This window comes from Dipodomys spectabilis, unplaced genomic scaffold (assembly GCF_019054845.1).
Source record: "Dipodomys spectabilis isolate Male_0828 unplaced genomic scaffold, ASM1905484v1 ptg000157l, whole genome shotgun sequence".
NCBI classification, from domain to species: domain Eukaryota; kingdom Metazoa; phylum Chordata; class Mammalia; order Rodentia; family Heteromyidae; genus Dipodomys; species Dipodomys spectabilis.
The window spans coordinates 22214105-22233410 of NW_024870834.1; the positions used below are offsets into that span (position 1 = coordinate 22214105).

The 19306-nt window shown below is 38.4% G+C and overlaps 1 protein-coding gene across 3 annotated transcripts in view; it reads right to left on the reverse strand.

Moving 5' to 3' along the window:
• Sipa1l1 (signal induced proliferation associated 1 like 1) overlaps positions 1 to 19306 on the reverse strand; it is a 335149-nt gene that overhangs the window by 168008 nt on the left and 147835 nt on the right. The window contains exon 6 of one of the 3 annotated variants that reach the window (XM_042692740.1): positions 3969 to 4071. The exons of the other annotated variants lie outside the window; for them this stretch is intronic. The gene's annotated coding sequence lies outside the window, so the exon portion shown is untranslated. The remainder of the gene's footprint in view (positions 1 to 3968; positions 4072 to 19306) is intronic. 3 annotated transcript variants of the gene reach the window in all.

Below are 19306 nucleotides of genomic sequence, written 5' to 3' on the forward strand. Positions count from 1 at the left end.
CTGAGTTCAAGATCCAGTACTAACACACACAAAAAAAGGAGAATATGAACTCACACATTTACACACACACACACACACGATGGTCAATGCCCATGAAATTTAAAAATGAATTCTTCAGAGTATTTTATTTACAAATAAAACCAAATTAATCTTTTAGACAACTACTAAAAAGAATTCTTTTTGAAAGTATAAATTTATCAAATTGGTTTCAACTATGAATTCTGAAGAATAACTGAAATTCCATTTTTTATCATATAATTGACATTAGGAATAATCTTAAAAATAGTTTTTGCTATTCTAGCATCTGAGCCACCTAGCAAATTGACAAGGATGACTAGAGATGAATAGCTAAAAGAATGTCAAAAATAAAATCCATAATTTATTCCAGGAAATTAAGAATGAAAGAAAGTCAAAGTGAACTTCTGAACTTATCTAGCATATACGGACTCATTCCAACAGACTGGCAGACACTGTACATCACCTACCTTGTCCAACCCTTCCATTCTTCACTATCAATAGATTCTGTTTGTTCAGGCAGTGTGCAGTACCATGGCATGAATTCTGTACTCATGGCTCCTGTGCTTCTTGGTAGGCTAGGTGTAACTAGCAGGTCCTCTCAGTCTGAGTTAGGAAACATAAGTTCAAGTCTCCAAATTGCAATTTATTGGTAGACTTAAGCATTCCTGATATCAAGGAAGGTCTCAGCCTATCTTTCCCACCACTTTCTGTTTCCTTTTTGAAGTAAGGATGCCTGGAAGAACAGTAGGCATTGTCATAATAAACCAACCATGAGAAAGATACCAGTGGAATTAAGGACAGAAACCAGCATCCTGGGTGGTACACCAAGCACCAGCCTTGGAATAACTTCAAAGGCCATTTCTCATGTGAGAAAATAAACTTGCATTTGCACACGTCACATAAGTAGCTTACCGCTGACAATACTTAGTGATAAACACAAATATGTTTGAATAGATTAATTTTTATTCACAAATAATTGTCATTTAATTTCTACCAAAACTGTGCAATATTTTGAACAGAGAGGAAGGTTTAAACAGGACTTTGTAAGTAGAAGAAACAAATGAATATATAAATTGTAAGATATACCTCTAAATTGAGATGCTGCAATAATGAACTCACTAAAGCTATACAAAGATCTTACACATCAAACACATATTTGGTATATAAGTAAGTCTCTCTCAGCCTTTATTTCAATGACCATCATGGGCAAGTATTCCATGGCTCAGGAAAGTGAGCCAAGAAGTGAATACACACACACACACACACACACACACACAAACATACACACATACATAACCCAAGCAACCTTATACAATTTAACTTTAAACAGGAGTGTGCTTCTTATTATTTTCAACTAGTGGAAAACACATCTTCAAAGATTTCAAAATTAAATTTTACATTTGGTAGGAAAAAGCACTGACAAATTTCTGTCTGTTTGTAATAACCAATGGAGTCCTGAGTATTCTAATGATGAATCAGGACCTAGGTGCTGGTAGAAAAAAATGTCTTTACAGGGTCCCACACTATTCTTCAGAGTTATCTCTTTAAGACAATTACCCCTCTAAATAACAAAATTATAAATCCTTGACACAGACTGTTTTGCCAATTATAAAACTTGTCCTGAGAGAGTCCAGTGCTACTGAGGGAGTGTATTTACTAAGAAAAGCTAGTGAAGTGGTGCTATGGTTCGAAGTGATAGGGCACTAGCTTTGAGCAGAAGAGCTCAGGGTCCAGGTCCTGAGTTCAAACCCCACAACAACAACAAAGAAAGAACAAAAGAAAGACAGAGAGAGAAAAGCTAATGTTATGCTTTTCCTTACAAAAAGTGAAGTTGCTCCTGCCCATGTAATTGTAACCCCTCTGTACAGTATGTTCACAAATAAAATAAAATAAATTAAAATAAATTAAAAAAAACAAAAAAACAAAAAGTGAAGTTGCAATATTGAACAGAAAATGAAAATATTGACATCTGTTAGTTTGTAAGCATTCAAAATGTTTCAAAAATTATTAAGATTCACAAACCAAATCCTACATGTGTGTACAAAAGTACCCCATCAACCACAGCATCTACTCACCTTGCATGCTATCTACTTCTGATTACCTAAACATATGGAATGGTTCACTGAGGCACGTTGTTTTGATTTGTGGTGCTGGGAATGAATCCAAACCCTCGCACATGGTAGGAAAATACTCTACCACTGAGCTGCACCTCTAAATCCCACTGAGGCTTGTAACTAAGCTCCTCTCAGAATAGAAATCTACTTTCAAAAACTTTGGAGCTCTCCACAAGCCTAGTTTTATGCCAGCTTCTAAAAATCTATGGCTCAGGACTGATGTGTAGCCTGGTGGTGGAGCACTTTGCTTGCATGCAGAAAGCCTTGCATCTGATTCCCAGAAAGGAGGGAGGGGGTTGGAATCTAGAAATAATTACAAAGTATCAAGCACTCCTATACTAAAACTAGCCTGCTTATATTTTGCTATTTGTCTCCTGTAATTAAAAAAAAATCAGTACAATGTAGAGGATCCGCAAGTAATAAAATATGATTTCTGAAGTAGAGAACTACAATATGTATGGAAATCAAATTAAAGGGCTTCCAATCTACACATCTTCTAGTACATTTTCCCTTCTCTAAAAAAATCTGTTCAAATTATACTGCTAGTATTTTCTAGAAAAAAATGTCCAAGAAAGCATGCCTTTGCTACCTTGACTCCCAATATAAAAACATTTAAACTAATAACACATTTCTTTGGCTAAGGAGGAACAGGAGGGAAAGAAATGAGTTTTATCTTCTTCAGTCATTACTGTCTCTCAAAGTGTTTAGCTCCATGGTAATGGGGAGGCGGAAAAAGGAAAAAGGGGAGGGGAGGGGAGGGAAGGGAATCACTGAAAGTACCAATCCCATCAGAATATTATAGCACTTCTAATGTAAACATTTAAATGGAATTACAGAAACACACAAGTTGAAAATTCATTTGTATAATATAGTAACAGTATACAACAATCATTCTTTCATAATCACTTTTAAAACTCTGCTTAATTTCCCCAGCTAAAATATCTCATCTATATCAGCTATTTATCTGATTTTTCAATTATAATCCTGCAATATAGAGAAAACCTATTTAATGTAGAAGTGTAGTTTTTGGTAGGGAAGATTTTGCCCTCCCAGAGGACAACTGGCAGTGTCTGGATGCTGCAAAATACTAATCATAAACAGCCTTTTAGAAAAAAAGAATTTTGTGGCCACTTATACCAAGGTCCTGTAGTTGAGACGTGATTTAACATTGGTTTTGGTTTTGTTCCCCCTGCCCCCTCCATCTCCACCATCTCAATACTGTGGCTTGAACACAGAGTCTTGCACATGGCAGGCAAGCACTCTCTAAGACCCACACTTGCAGCCCAGAGCCTCTGCTTTACATGTTCACTCATGTGTCCTTTGATGACAGGGCTTGTTTTGAGAAATTTTTATTTGGCATTTCTGTTGTTCAACAGAACATTATAGTAACATCATAGATGTTACTCAAGCCTAGATGAAATAGACTACTATATACCTAGTGCTTGACGGTCTAGGATATTGTTCATACAATCTGTTATATACCACATGGTATAACTTCAAATGCAAAATTTTGTAATTGCCTAAGTGATTACATTTGCTTAGGTCTAAGCAAGGAAGACACTAAGGCTCTATACACTTCCTTAGGCAATGCACCATATAGGTTCTGCCTTCACTGTCCAGATACAGTCTTGAAAACTGCTATAGGAAGAGAAGCCATTTTGAATAACTTAATGAATTTAAAAAATACAGGATATGGAAATGCATTTGTGAATAAACTTCAAAGGGTTTCTTTTTCTATTTGTTCAACAAAGATAGAGATAACCTATTAAATGAAAATGAGCACCAATGATATTTATAGATTTCGTAGTTGTGATCATTTTGTAGTTGTATACTTACTGATTTTTGTTTGCTAAAAAGTATTTCAAGATCTCCTTTTTCCCAGAATTTTAATTAGATGCCTTGGGGTAAATTTATTCTTTACTTCAATTAATGCTATTTCCTGCAAGAAGGTGGAAAGAAGAAATGAGAGTGACAGAGGCAATGAATCTGATTGGGGTACACTGTATGCATGCATGGAAATACCACAATAAACCCCCTTGAAAAACTCATATATGTTAATAACAAATACTGAGGGGAAAAAAGTTCCCTGGATGTCTATCATTTGGCTTGCTTTACAGCTTGGAACATCAACTGACCTTTCTAACGGGGTTGCCTAAAGGAGAGAGCAAGAGCAATAAGCACTATGGAGGAGGGCAGTGGCAAGTGCCATTCAGGAAAATAAAATATGATCATGCAGCCAAGAATGTCTGGCTGGCTACTTTATACTGACTGGTCAAAAAAGGCCTCTCTGGGTGCAAAGTCATTTAATAAACTGATAACCTAAGTGTCAAGGAGGAATCAAGTTACACAATCACACCCTTTTTGTAGGACATGCCAGGCAGAAAGAAGAGGAAGCATAAAATTCTTAAACATAAACTAGCATATCCAAGGTAAAAAGAGCCAGTGTGGCTAGAGAGGAGAGGAGATAAGAACCTGGGATGAGAGGCAGGTGGGTATGGCACTATGAGGAAGCGTGGAGAGTCTAGCAAGAGGGTTGGATACAGAGTTGGATTTTAAGAGCAACGAACTGGAGTATAGCTCAGTGGTAGAACACTTGGCTTAGCACAAACTAGTCTCTAGGTTTGATCCCCAGCACTAGGGGGGAAAAAAGCTTCAGAGCAGTGGTAGGGACTGAAGTGAATCACTTAAGCCCAGGAATTTAAGAGACAAACCAAGACAGATAAGAATACCATGGTGGGATTGCCAGGTTCCATAGCCCAATATCATTATGTGACTTAGACTAGATAAAAATGGCATTCATGGAAGTGGCGCTGTGGCTTAAGTGATGTAGCACTTGCCTTGAGCTGAAGAGCTGAGGGACAGCACCCAGGCCCAGAGTTCAAGCCCCATGACAAAAAGAAAAAAATAAAAAATAAAAATGGCTTTCATTAAAGTGGGATCAGTAGAGATGAACTATGCACAACTGGCTATTTTTGAGGGTGCAGAGAAGAGAAGGCATGATGATGGATCATTAGACGTTAAGAAACAGCATGGATGGGTTGACGAGAGTTGAATCAAGAACACCCCTGAATACCCAATTTCAGCAACAGGAAGACTGAGCGGAAGAGAAACAGGTTAGAAAATTAAGGTCTACTGGATGAGTAGCCACACTGGCTAATCGGCTGAACTTTTTTCACTTGATGACCAAGTAAAATGAGCAAGGTTTGCTGAACATAGATAGTTGTGAAAATTCAGAGAGTCAGTGGGAAAAATCTGAAGAAAGTCTGAGCAGGGAAAAAACAGAAGGGGGAACTCCAGAGACTCACAGAAAACTAGATGATATCACCTTGGGAAAGGAAAGATAAGGGCCCAGAACAGAGCCACTATTTTTTTTTTCATAGAAAATACATTGTAAGCACATTGCTTCACAGCCACTACTCTGTGTGGCCTAAGAATCCTCATTTTTAATTGCTTTTCAGATCTCATAGAAAAATGAGATAAAATGTACTTCCAGATTTCTGTGTAGACTAAACTAAGTTGTTTAGATCTTGAGCTCTGACTCCCTTCCCAGTCATACACTTCCTGAGCTCTTCCCCTGAGAGGTTCTTTTCAAGAGCCTAATGGGCTGAACAGCCAGCCAGCACCCTGAATTGCCCATGGTTTCTCTTAATTGTTCCAAAAGCTACATTGAAAAGAGCTGAAGCTACTGCTATGGCTACTGCCAAATGTCTGGTGTCATTTTCCTATTCCCAAACCTATTTCTCCTTCTAGCTAATTATCTCCAACAAGCATAAGCTTCAACGTCCATAATGACAACACCAAATTTCACAACTCAGAGAAAGGGAACACAGAAGGAGAGGAATAGACAAAATTATTCAGGGCAAGTTTCAGTACAGAGGGTTGGCTATAATGCCCTTTAGGTTTTTGAAAGGATCCCCAGCACCCTTGGATGCAACTTAACTGGGTATATTGATACTTTAAAAAAGGAACAATTACAGGAGTAAATCAACAGATGGCCCATTTAAACTACGGGATTAATAAAATGTGTCTGGTGACCTATTTTTATAAAAACCTCCCAATTGGTCAACTTGTGATTAGAACTATCAAATGTTTACAGCTGACCTTCAAATCTAATCTTGTCTAGTCAATCTTATAATAAGAATAAAAGCGACATAAATGATCCAAAAAGGTCCTGAGACTTGGAATGGCCATCAGCAGTGCACCTAGGACATTACCTTGGATAGCTCTTTCTCTGTTGGAGTAAGTACAGCTTTGGAGGGAGGGATGGAAGGAGGGAGGGAGTATTTCCCACCGAGAAAAATAACTGAAAAGCACTTCAGAGATAAACAATAATTAGGAATAAATTACACGCAGTAAGTCCCAATATACTAATGTAGTTGGCAGTACTGGGGAATAATCCCAGTACCTGTTAGGTAAGCGGTCTACCACTGAGCTATACCTAGTCCCAATATACATACTTCTTACCTTATATGTCTCATTTTAGCTATATGGATATTATTTAACAAATAATAAGTAAGATTTATTTCCTACATCATGAAACAAGAAGTATATAATTCAATTTGTTTATTTTTAAATTGCTTTTAAGTACTATACATTCATTCCCATGAAAGCACCACATAAATGTCTCATGTATGGAGACAGGCACTGGTGGCTCAAGCCTGTAATCCTAGCTACTCAGGAGGATGAGCTGAGGATCACGATTCAAAGTCAGCCTGGGTAGGAAACTCCGTCAGACTCTTCTCTCCAATAAACCAGTAGAAAATCCAAAGTGGCACTGTGGCTCAAGCGATAGATAGCCTTGAGCTGAAAAGTGCAGGGACAGCGCACAAGCCCAGAGTTCAAGCCCCACGACTGACAAAAAAAAATTAAATTAAATTAAAAAGTCTCATGTATAGACTTTACAGACACTGTGCATGTCTTATGATTTAATAATCTGAAAGCTGGTTGAGCACTCCTTTAAAAATGTGTTTTATGGTATTAATACTGTTTTAACGAAATTAAGCAGAGCTAGAGCTGAGTGTGGTAATACATGTCTTAGAGGTATGCGTAAGAGGACTGTGGTCCAAGTCAAAATCAAGCAAAAGTCCAAGACCCTACCTAAAAAACAAAGTAAAGAAAAAGAGCTGGGATGTGGCTGAAGTGGTAGAATACTTCCCTAGTAAGTTTGAGGAACCAAATTCAATTCCCAGTACTGTCACAAGAAAGGAGGAAGAGAGCGAAGGAGGTGAGTGGGAAGGGGTAGGGAAGGAAGGGAATGTGTAGACCAGAGGGAGGAGAAAGAAAGGAAAGAGGAGAAATAAAGAAAAAGAATAAGCTGAATTATATGAGAGGCAATCTGACAACAATAGCAACAGACATGGATTAAGAAAAGAACGAAAGGAACACAAATTACACACATTCTACTGACTAGCAGTTGCTCAGAGACATACTATAGGCCAGTAGTAACTCAAAGTCTTCCAAAAGGAAGTTTCACTAAGGATTGTGGAATACATTCCAAAGTTAACTTCATAATTTTTCACTATTGCTATCTAATGATGAAACATAGGACATCCATGAAGAAAAATGATAGTTTCAGTGAGCTTTTCACCAGGCCAGGTGACATGCCTCGGCCAATTTCTTCTAGAATACCCTGAAACCACCCTCTTTCAAAGGACTTTCTCATTTTTCGTGCTTGGCAGGTGAACTCTCTGGGACAGAGACCTGGTTTCATATACAAATATGGCTTCACATGACACATTTAAACACATGGACCTAATCAATACATGAAAGATGTTTATAGTAATATTACTCATAACAGCCAATATGTATAAACAATCCAAATTTTAGCAACATTTCAGATTTACATACTTTATTACACATATACTATATGTAACCTTCTAAACTTTAATTCCCTGGTACTGGGGTATGAACCAAGGGCGCTTCCCTTGTTCCTTCCGGCACATTATTCTCCACTTCTCTGATCTTTCCCATTCTTCTATGTGGAAAAACAAAAAGCAGTAGAGAGGAAGGACTATTTCATAACTCTTTTTATGTATTTACTCTTACTTAAAGTTATTTGGTGGCTAGGAATGTAAACTCAGTGGTACAGTTCATGCTTACCATGTGCACTCTATTCCTGAGTTATGCATTCATTCCTACACAGTACTTAAAAAAATAGAAAGTTCCTGGGGAAAGAAAGTCTATGAATCAGATTTATCAGAGCTTTTTATGTTATTTGAGTCTGGTACAGATCAGCAAGGAAAGAGCAACTACATGAGCTCAGAAATGCTCCCAATCAGGCAGATTTACAATACATGCAATAATTGGTCCGTCTCTTCCTCTCAGCAGAATCATTTATTGACACTAAGTGATTAGTGTTCTGAAACAGGTGTTCTGAATTCCAAGAGCCTTTCTTTCCATGGGAAGACTGGCAAGCCACAAGAAATGTCAAACTGCCAGGATACAGTATTTTTAGGGCTCCCCATTAGTCAATGCAGGTTTACTAGAAGAAATGGCAGCCACAGTGGAAGCATTGTCAGCTCAGGCCTGCTTCCAAATGTGAGATGGCACTGCGAGGCTCCTCACCTGCCTCTCTGCACCCACAGGCATTGCTGAGGTCACACAGGCAACCACACTTCTGCTCTCTAGCTCCATAGGTATTTGATTATTTTGTTACTTCAGGAGAGAAGGAAAGGAAATATCATTCCCCCTCAATTCTCCTTGCAAATTCTACTTCCTGTGGTTCATTCAAGTCACAGATCGCTGGGTAAACAGAAATTTTCACATTAATGATGCACACTGACAAGCCTGAGGACAAGAGTTAGGTTACCAGAAAAAAGACAGAACAAAGGCACAAGTTCACCTTTTACAAGAAGTTGGGCTGAGACTGAAACAATCATTGCAAATGCAGCTGTTCTGCTTAGGGCCAACTTGTGGTCAGGGGCAGCAGACATCTTGCTGGTGTATAAAAAGGGCAGGGTCTCTTCTATTTACAAATACTATGCAATACCAACAACATGTAATACATAACACATTCATTCAATGTCAAGAAATTTCCTTTAACAAAAGGTCCAAGTAGGTAAAGCTGGGCTCATCAAGAAATAGCTATTTCCTGGAAACAGTATTATCAAAAGTGTTTCTAGCAGGTTGCCATAAAGTGAATGGGCCACTTAGGCAGAGAGTAACAGTAAGGAAAGTCATCTCCTCTCCGATTAGCAACACTTTGTGTCTTACTACATACTATTTTTGTACTTTTATTTCATTTGGGAAAATGGGCTACAACACAGGAAGGGCTGCCAAGAGTACCCCCTGAAGCAGGCCACAAAGGAGCATCCTCCCAACAAACCACATGGCTTTCTAATGGTGACAAGAAAAAGAGGCCCTCTGCTCTTGGAAGAAAAAAAAAAAACAAAATAAAATGATTGTATCTCCTCTAATTCTGAAAAACAGTGGAGAAATGGTAACTAAGTTGCTATGTAGTAAGACTGCTTCTCCCGGACTTGAAAGAAATACAATTGTGGGCTGGAAATGTGGCTTCATGGTACAGTGTTTACCTAATATGCATGAAGCCTTGGGTTTGATTCTTCAGTACCACATAAGCAGAAAAAGCCAGAAATGGTACTATGGTTCAGAGGGCAGAGCGCTAGCCTTGAGCACAGAGAGGCTTGGGGACAGTGCCCTGAATTCAAGCCCCAAGACTGGCGAAAGAAAGAGAAGAGAAAGAGAAAGAGAGAGAAAGAGAAAGAGAAAGAAAGAGAAAGAAATGAAAGAGAGAGAGAAAGAGAAAGAAAGAAAGAGAGAGAGAGAGAAAGAAGGGAGGGAGGGAGGGAGGGAGAGGGAAGGAAGGAGGGAGAGAGAGAGGAAGGAAGGAAGGAAGGAAGGAAGGAAGGAAGGAAGGAAGGAAGGAAGGAAGGAAGGAAGGAAGGAAGGAAGGAAGGAAGGAAGGAAGGAAGACGTGATTGCCATTAGTAAAGAACTGGGCTGAACCAGAAGGACCAGAAGTAAGAAAGAAGAAACCAGACCTGTTTATCATCCTCCCTCTTTCCTTGCATCCCTGTCCTTATCTTTCTCTCTGTCTCTCACCTACCCACCCATCCCTTTTTCTTTTTTTGTCATGCTTTGAAACTTAAAGTTGTATTGAGACCCATCCATGGGTCTGCTCCATCCTTTTATAACCAGAAATACAAGTAAACACAGATGTGTCATTCTCTCCAAAGCAACACAGACCTGCCCATGCTGTGCGGGGACAAGGTGATCCTGAGGCAGCAGCTGGGAGACCTAGCAGCCAGGACTGAGTGCAAGCACCCACTGGATAAGGTAGAAGAAACTGGGGAGTCCAGATCCTATCCTCCATATCTCACTAATTCAATTGCCTTCCTCATAAAGGCACATATTCCTGTGCACAAGGAGAAAGAATCCTCCCCCTATACGCAATTGTTCCAAGCTGTGCTTCTACTGTTAGAGGATTCTAAGAACTGCAAAGAATTTTGACAAAATTTTTTAACAAAACTTCAATTTAACCAATTCATGGGAAACTAAGGGAAAAAAGTAAGTATAGTTGTAAATCACCCCCACTGGGCTCTAAAGAACTATTCAATGGTTTGTGTCTGTTGGTGGGGCAGGAGGGCATGCTAGGCAAATGCTCTACTACTAGAGTTACATCCCAGCTCTTTTTGCTTTAGTTACTATCCAGGTACAGTCTCATTCTTTGTGGCAGGGCTGGACTCACACCAAGATCCTCTTAACTGAAGTCTTCCCAGAATTACAGACATGAATAACCATACTCAGCTTGTTTGTTAAGTCTTCCTAACTTTTTTGCCTCAATAGCTTTGAATCATAATCCTATTGACTCCTGACACTCAATTCTTGTTTTGAAACCTGAAGAGAGTAAATAATTTTATTTCTCCGGTAAAGAATTTTAAAAATAAAAAAAACAGATCCTGGTGTATTATAGTAGGGAAAACAAGTCTATTTTTAAATAATAGTAATGAAGTTCCACTAATTTCATAGATTTTTCAAAGAAGTAATGAAGAATTTACCTGACAGAAAATTCAAATGCTATTTTAAAGAGAAGATCATTTCTAACACATCAACAACTATGCCAAACTTTCTATTAACTGAGAATCTGCTAAGGGAAAAAAAAAAGTCTGTTAAGTTAGTTACAGCTCAAAAAATATCCTCAGACTTTCCCTAGAAAATAAAAGTAATCAATTCCAGATTTTACTTTTCAGACTACAAACAAATCTTCACCAAAACTTGTTTTCAATTTTCTTCCCAGGTTGGTTCACCACTTCATTCTTTGCCCAAGCTTGGTTTTACTCCCATCCTCCTATAAAAGGTCACATCACATCTCTTATCAACAAAGGAGAAGGCAATGGAGATGGAAAAGAAATATAATCATGGTAAGGGATGGGGAAGAGGATGAAGATGGAGAGACCATTTAAGGCTGGGTCTAAATCCTGAAGAGAAACTACAATGGAATTGTGAGAGACAACCTAAAAAATATCTTGTGGCGCCTGCAAATTAACCAAAAGCCTCCCACATAACTTTATACTTTGATCTGAGTTATTCCCTATTACAGATACTTTACAATCCCTTGGAAGCTGGACAGAGGTAGCTCATGCTTGCAATCTTAGCTTCTCAGAAAGCTAAGATCCCAGGACTGAGGTTCAAAGCCAGCCCCAGCAGACAAATTTGGAGACTCTTTTCTCCAAATGATCAGTAAAAAGCAAGAGTATGGATCTAGAGGTAGAGTGTCAAGCCTTGAGGGAATGAACTAAACAAGAACGTGATGCCCTGAATTCAAGGCCTAGCAAGAAAGAGAGAGAGAAAGAGCGAGGGAGGGAGGGAGAGAGGGAGGGAGGAGAAAGAAAGGGAGGGAGGGAGGGAGGGAGGGAGGAGGGAGAAAGAAAGGAAGGAAGAAAGAAGGAAAGGAAGGAAGGAGAAAGAGAGAGAGAGAGAGAAAGAAAGAAAGAAAGAAAGAAAGAAAGAAAGAAAGAAAGAAAGAAAGAAAGAAAGAAAGAAAGAAAGAAAGAAAGAAAGAAAGAAAGAAAAGAAAGAAAGAAAGAAAGAAAGAAAGAAAGAAAGAAAGAAAGAAAGAAAGAAAGAGAAAGAGAGAAAGAAAGAGAAAGAGAAAGAGGAGGGAGGGAGGGAGGGAGGGAGGGAGAGGGAGGGAAAGAGAAAGAAAAGGAAAGAGAGAGAGAAAGATATATAGAGATAGGAAGGGAGGGACAGAGGGAGGGAGGGAGGGAGGTGGGGAAAGACTTACAAAACTTGGGTTTCAAGGAGAATAGAATTCACTGGTAAGTATCTGTGACTGAGACAAACTGTCCCTCAATCAGACAATTCCATCTTACCATCTTGAAGAAAACAGCCAAAAATATCTCAGGATGCCACCCACCAAGGAACTTGTTCCCCTTCAGGACCAATAAAGTGGTAATTCCTCCAGAGGCAAAGACTAAGCTAATGATTAACAAGGCCATACAAGTTACTTGAAACTATTATTGTGCATATCGTTCTTGCCCTCTGCCCTATTTTCTCCCTATTTAACCTGATACTGATGTCAACAGCTCTAAAGATGGCTAAGGATATAGTGAGTGTTGCCTTCCCATGGCTCCCACAATAATAAATCTCTTCTCTCTATATAGCAAATGGGGGCAAATGGCTAAACCTAACTTGGAACTCCTGGATTTGGGACTCTGGGTCTAAGGACCTGGTTTCTGAATCCCACTTAAAATAAAATCCTATGGCTATGTCTTGGTACAAGTAGGAAATAATACAATCAGGAATCTTGCTGATAGACAAACTGCTGGTGATCCAGTGAATTGTAAATTGAGTCCAAGAAGCAAATAAACAGAATAGTCAATTGAAACAAATCTAGTAAGTGCTATTCAACAAATCCAATTGCTGCACAGATTAAAAAACAAAAGTGTTCAAACTACTCTACTTCTTAGGAAGCCACCTGTGAGGAAAACCAGACAACAGAAAGGATAGAATGGTATTTATTAATGATAATTTGAAAACAAATAAACATATTTTCTTCCACTCTAAAATCTCAATCTGATGTCTGAAGTTAAAAATGTTATAAATCCAATGCCCCAAAATTTATGCATTTTCTAACAACATGCTACAAAATGATTTAGAACTGGCAAGATTTGCCTAACACAAGTGAAGTCAAACTGTGAATGGAAATGAATGCAGTTACAAAAAGTGAAATCCAGCAAAATGCTACTTTCTACCAAAGAATCTTTGAAGACAGGCTGAAGAAACACTTGCTTTCAGAACATCTTCACTTTCTTCAGAGTGGAGTTTCCCAGAAAATTCTGAGCTAGAATCTAGAGGGATGCTTCTCCAGAATGTAGTGGCACCACAAAATGCAGATGTCTTTTAAAGAAAGTGTGTACTTTCTACTTGGAAGAGTGCGCAGAGGACAAAGCTCTCATCATTTGCTCTGTTTACACCACAATGGCTTCAGGACAAGGAACTGAGGGGGTCATTACTGGTCAACTGGTGCATCATTGCTCCTGGAGAATGCCTCTGTTAGGCTCAGCCACTTAAAAGCAGCCCATTGGAAATGAAGCAGGCTCCCACCAGACTAATTTCAGCATCAGAGGAGGCCAGCAAACTTGCCTAGAAATTATCAAAATACCAAAAAAGGACAAATACTTTCAGACCAAGGCAGATATCTGCTCCTACCCTGAATGTCTGTAGTGTGCTGAGTTGAAAATCAGACAATGACACATGTTGTCTACAAGGAGGCAGGATAGTTCTAGTGGGATTATGTGAACAGTGTTAAGTACAGAATGAAAATGTTTACACAAGAGCACTCAGGTTACTTGAAGCTGCTAGTGATATAAGTTAGCAGAAAAACAGCCAATCAGGGAATTGAGCAGCTCATGAAGATATGACACAGGTTAATAGAAAAGCCTGCAGGGAATTGTAGACTGGTGACAAAATGGAGTCAGGGGCTACAAAAGAATGAACACGTAAGAAGGACAAATGAATGGAGAAGAGTAAGGATGGAACAGTAAATCTTTGGTATCACAACCTTACAGAAAACAAAAAGGAGACCCACCAGTCAGAAAGCCATCCAATTCTTAATATTGAACCCAAGGCAAGCTCTGTAACAAAGAAGCCAGTTAGATCGCTGACTTAGACTGTCTTTTAGCGACACATCTATATCACTTTCTCTTTCTCTCCCTTATGTCTTTTTAAATAAACTTTCCTGTCATTTTTACTTGCCTGAACCTTATTTTGCATCCTACCTGAGAAGTGAAGTTGTTTAGCTGCCCTAAGCTTTCTGGCAACACATTTGGTGTGCTGGCCATGAAGTTAGGGATTAAGTATGTCTTAGGGATTAAGTTTGTGTCCTAACTTGGACACAAACAAATAGTTATACCAGAACAGAAAGGCAGGCAGCAAAGAGAAAAGGCACATCACACAGAATGTGGCAAGGGACAGATATACTTTATAGAAATAAAATTTAAATTTCAGGAAGGACTCTGACATTCTAATATCCTTGATAATTACCATATAAAGTGTCCTATGACTTCACTTTTCTCTCCTATCTTCTTTTTTTAAAGTATACTATGCTTCTCCTCTTTCAATATAAAAGTTCTTTTTATGTGAAAGCATCACATAAAAATCACCTGAACATTGAAAACTGTGCCCTGCACTAAAGACAATAATAGCAACAAAAATCTCTTCCTAAAATTAAGCAGAAACAAAAGTTAACCAGAATGGGCCAGAGTCCAGTTGCTTCTTCAGAGGTGCAAAATAAACAACGCAGTATGTGAAAGGGAAAGGAATTCACAGAAACAGCAGAACAAAGGATGAATCACAGCAACATTGATAATCACTTGACACTATATGGGATATAAACATTACAACTGGGGGGGGGGGATAGGGAGGAGTAAGTAGGAGATAAAGAGGGATGGGGTAATGATGATGATTACAAACAAATGTACTTATTGTCTCACCTACGTAATGGTAACCCCCCAGCTCATCACCAAGTCACAGCTAAGTTTTACACCTATCATATGTAGACATTTAAGAGTCTCTGGCTGCAATGATCTCTAGCCCATCCCTTATCACTAACTGTTGTGTCCAATGTGTATATTTTAATGGTAGGCTCTGTGTCATATAAGCTCACACTGTTAGCTGATATTAACAATAGCACTTATGGGTAGTAAAATTACAAGTGATTTTCTTTTTTTTTTTTTTTTTAATTTTATTTTATTTTATTTGAGAACATACTGTACAGAGGGGTTACAATTACATGGTCAGGATAATGCATACATTTCTTACCAAGCATTGCAGCCTCCTCCTTTGTTTACCCTTCACCTCCTTTCCCAGCCTCCCCCCTCCCCTACAAGTGATTTTCACTTTTTACTTTTATCTGTATTCTTATATGAGTTACAAGTTTGTATCATTTTTGTAAAATTTATTCTAAACTGAGATCAGAATGTTAACTTAAATTTTCTTTGTAGCCAGCAGATCAGAGGAGATGGACACACCATGTTTTCTCTATTTTTAAACTGAGGCCACTGTACAGTAGCAATAAAATGGAGATGATATTAAATGTGGGAGACAAGTGCTAAGTAGTCATAGAAAACAAGAGACAGATGGTCTCTCTCTACTCACACTGTTTGGTAGGGCTTTCCAGATTATAGAGGGAACCCCTAAACTCCACACTAATTCCATTTAATTAGTTTGAGAGAGAAATAGGAAAAAAAATGAAAGCAGGAAAGTTTTCTCAGGGATTAGCACTCATTCAGAAAATTGAGGCATCTGTTACTGGATGTGATATACTAGAATCAAGCATAAAACTCCCTCAGATACATTCTACCCACTAAGAACTTTGGAATTTTTGACAGAAATCTTAAGCTCACTCTGCTAACAAGAGATTCACTGCATTAGAAAAAATAATTTACCCAAGAAACGAGAAACCATAAAATGATCATACTTCCACTATACAGAAACCTTTCACACACCCCTGTTTAGATGTTGGCTAATGACCTAATTATTTATACAATATGCAAACTGAGGATAGATTGAATGATTTGTTTTTAGTACTAAAGGATGGTCCCTTGAGCCCTAATTACAAAAAGAGAATAAGCAAAAGGTTAATTGGGTACTAAACAAGTTCATATGAGAAACAGGATCACAATTCTTAGTGAACAGGCACTGTTTATTACAGTCTAAATCCCACCTAATAAGAGATTTTTATTAAAGATATTTACTATTAAAATATTTTATCAACTACCTTCTTAGAAACTTAAAATATTTCAATTTAACTCGACAGATGTGTTAACAGTAATTTCATAATGTAAATTTCTAATTTTCAACTACTCCAAAATGAACCAAATCTAAGGAACTGCAATTTCTATTCTAACAGACAATCCAACTCACACCTGTGCACTTACACCCACAGACACCAGACAGTAGTTAGGCCTACAAAACACAAAATTACACAGCTGGCTAGCTTTGGCTTCTTCTTCCTGCCAAAAGAAGCAGGAAGCTTCTTGAGAAGCCCACCTACTTATATTCCAGCATGAAAACAAAATTTACCTACATATTAAAATATCAACTCACATTACAAGTTAAAAATGAGATCTTTCTAGGCGCTGGTCTAGCAACTGAGGAAGCTAAGATCTGAGAATAGTGGTTCAAAGCCAGCTCAGGCAGGAAAGTCAGTGAGACCCTTATCTCCAGTTAACCACCAAAATGCTGGAAGGAGAACTGTGGTTCAACTGATAGAACACCAGGCTTGATTGAAGTTAAGAGACAGTGCCCAAGACCTGAGCTCAAGTGTTACAACTGACATTAAAAAAAAAAAGAAAGACTGATCTTTTTGCTACTGAATGGATAAATCTGCTTGTCCTTTTCTCTTCAAAGCAGACACAGTAAGAAGATATTAAGTGCCAGACCCCAATTTACCCTCAGAAAAAAATCAGAAGAAAAGTCACCATTAAAAAGCTTACTCTGTAAGGAATAGTAGGAAAAAACAAAGAAGGGAGTAACAATGTTTGATAAGAAATGTATGTACTTTACATTACTCATGTAACTGTAACCCCTCTGTAGAGCATCTTTACAATAAAATATTTTTTTAAAAAAAGCATACTCTCTATATCTAGGAGGAGCCTTCATTTTATCTCTGACCTGAGTGAATTATAAATGACTTCAACTTTAGAATGAACAAAATTATTTTAAAGTTTTACTATAAAATGAAAACAAATTAAGTTTTTAAAATATTTTTAATACATAAAATAAAAAGGTGCCAACTTATTGGTTAGTAAATACAAAAAGAGACTTTCATCCACTTCATTTCCAGACACCTAACAGGTTTCAGTAAGTCTGCTGGACCATCACTTTGAGTGAAGAAAGAAAAAAAGCTGAAAGCACTGAGGAATCCTTTCAGTCACAAAGGAAAGAACATAAAATGAGAAATGATCTTTTAAAACAAACCTAGAAATCAGAACTGCTATAACTGTCAAGCAATTCATACTTTTCATTCTATGGGAGAAGAAATCTATTTTCACCAATGTGAATTTACTCTCAATAATCCTTTCAAACTCAAAAACAAAGTCTCCTTTTCTAATTTCCTCAATCACAGAATAAAGAGTAGAAACATTACAGATAATTTGTGCCAATTTAGATGATTCATGCATTGCTTTCCCAGACTAAATGGTCTATGGTCAGTGCTTTCAAATCAACAAGGGTGCGGAAAGCAAGACCTAATTACAGATCTGAGTCACTGTCTAGAAGCTCCCGCAGCCCAATGGACCATTCCCACAAAGGCACACTTCATTTTGAGGAAGGAAAACAAACCAACTCTGCAATTCCCTTCATAGATTAAGAAGAAATAAAGAGGGCCGGGAAGGTGGCTCAGTGATAGAGTGCATGCCTTGCGTGCAGCGTGCATGAAGCCCTGGGTTTGACTCCTCAGCATCACATAAGCAGAAAAAACCCGGAAGTGGTGCTGTGGCTCAAGTGGCAGAGCACTAGCCTTGAGCTCAAGAGCTATGGACAGCACCCAGGCCCAGAGTTCAGGCCCCAAAACTGACAAAGACAGACAGACAGACAGATAGATAAAACAAGACACCATTCCTCAGAAACAAAATAGAGCCACACTAGTGATCTTTCTAAGAAATTTTTCCATTGCTTTACCACTTAAAAACCACATGCAATCTAAACCAAGATGATTTAAACCAACTTAACAGACCCATATCAAGCAGCGAAATAGAAACAGCAATAAGAGACCTCCCACCCAAGAAAAGCCCCACAGACCAGACCTACAGTCAACTAATCTTTGATAAGGGAGCTAAAAAAAAAATAGAATGGAAGAAAGACAGCCTCTTCAGTAAATGGTGCTGGCAAAATGGGTTAACTACTTGTAGAAAACTAAAGCTAGATCCTTCATATATCATCCTACACAAGAATCAACTCCAAATGGATCAAAGACCTCAGAGTCAAAGCAGACACCCTGAAAACATTACAGGAAGGAATAGGAGAAACTCTAGGAATCCTTGGCACAGGCTGAAATTTTCTTAATAAAGATCCAGAAACACAACAAATCAAAGAAAGGTTGGACAAATGGGATTACATGAAACTGCAGAGCTTCTGCATGGCAAAGGACATAGCTAGCAAGAGCAATAGAAAATATGGATTGGGAGATCTTCACTAGCCATACAATAGACAAGGGTCTTAAATCTAAAATATACTTAGAACTCAAAAAATTAAATCCCCAATGACAAATCCTCAAAGAAACAACTGCCTAATAAAGTGGGCTAAAGACATAAAGAGAAACTTCTTTGAAGAGGAAATAAGAATGGCCAAGACACATGAAGAAATGCTCAATTTCTCTAGCCATAAAAGAAATGCAGAGCCGGGCTCAGGTGGCTCACGCCTGTAATCCTAGCTACTCAGGAGGCTCAGATCTGAGGATCGTGGTTCAAAGCCAGCCCGGGCAAGGAAAGTCTGTGAGACTCTTTTCTCCAATAAACCACTAGAAAACCGGAAGTGGCACTGTGGCTCAAGTGGTAGAGCACTCGCCTTGAGCTGAAGAATGCAGGGACAGTACCTAGGCTGAGTTCAAGCCCCACGACCAAAAACAACAACAAAAAAAAAGAAATGCAAACTAAAACAACATTGAGATTCCACCTCACCCCAGTTAGAAATATAATAATAACAGATGG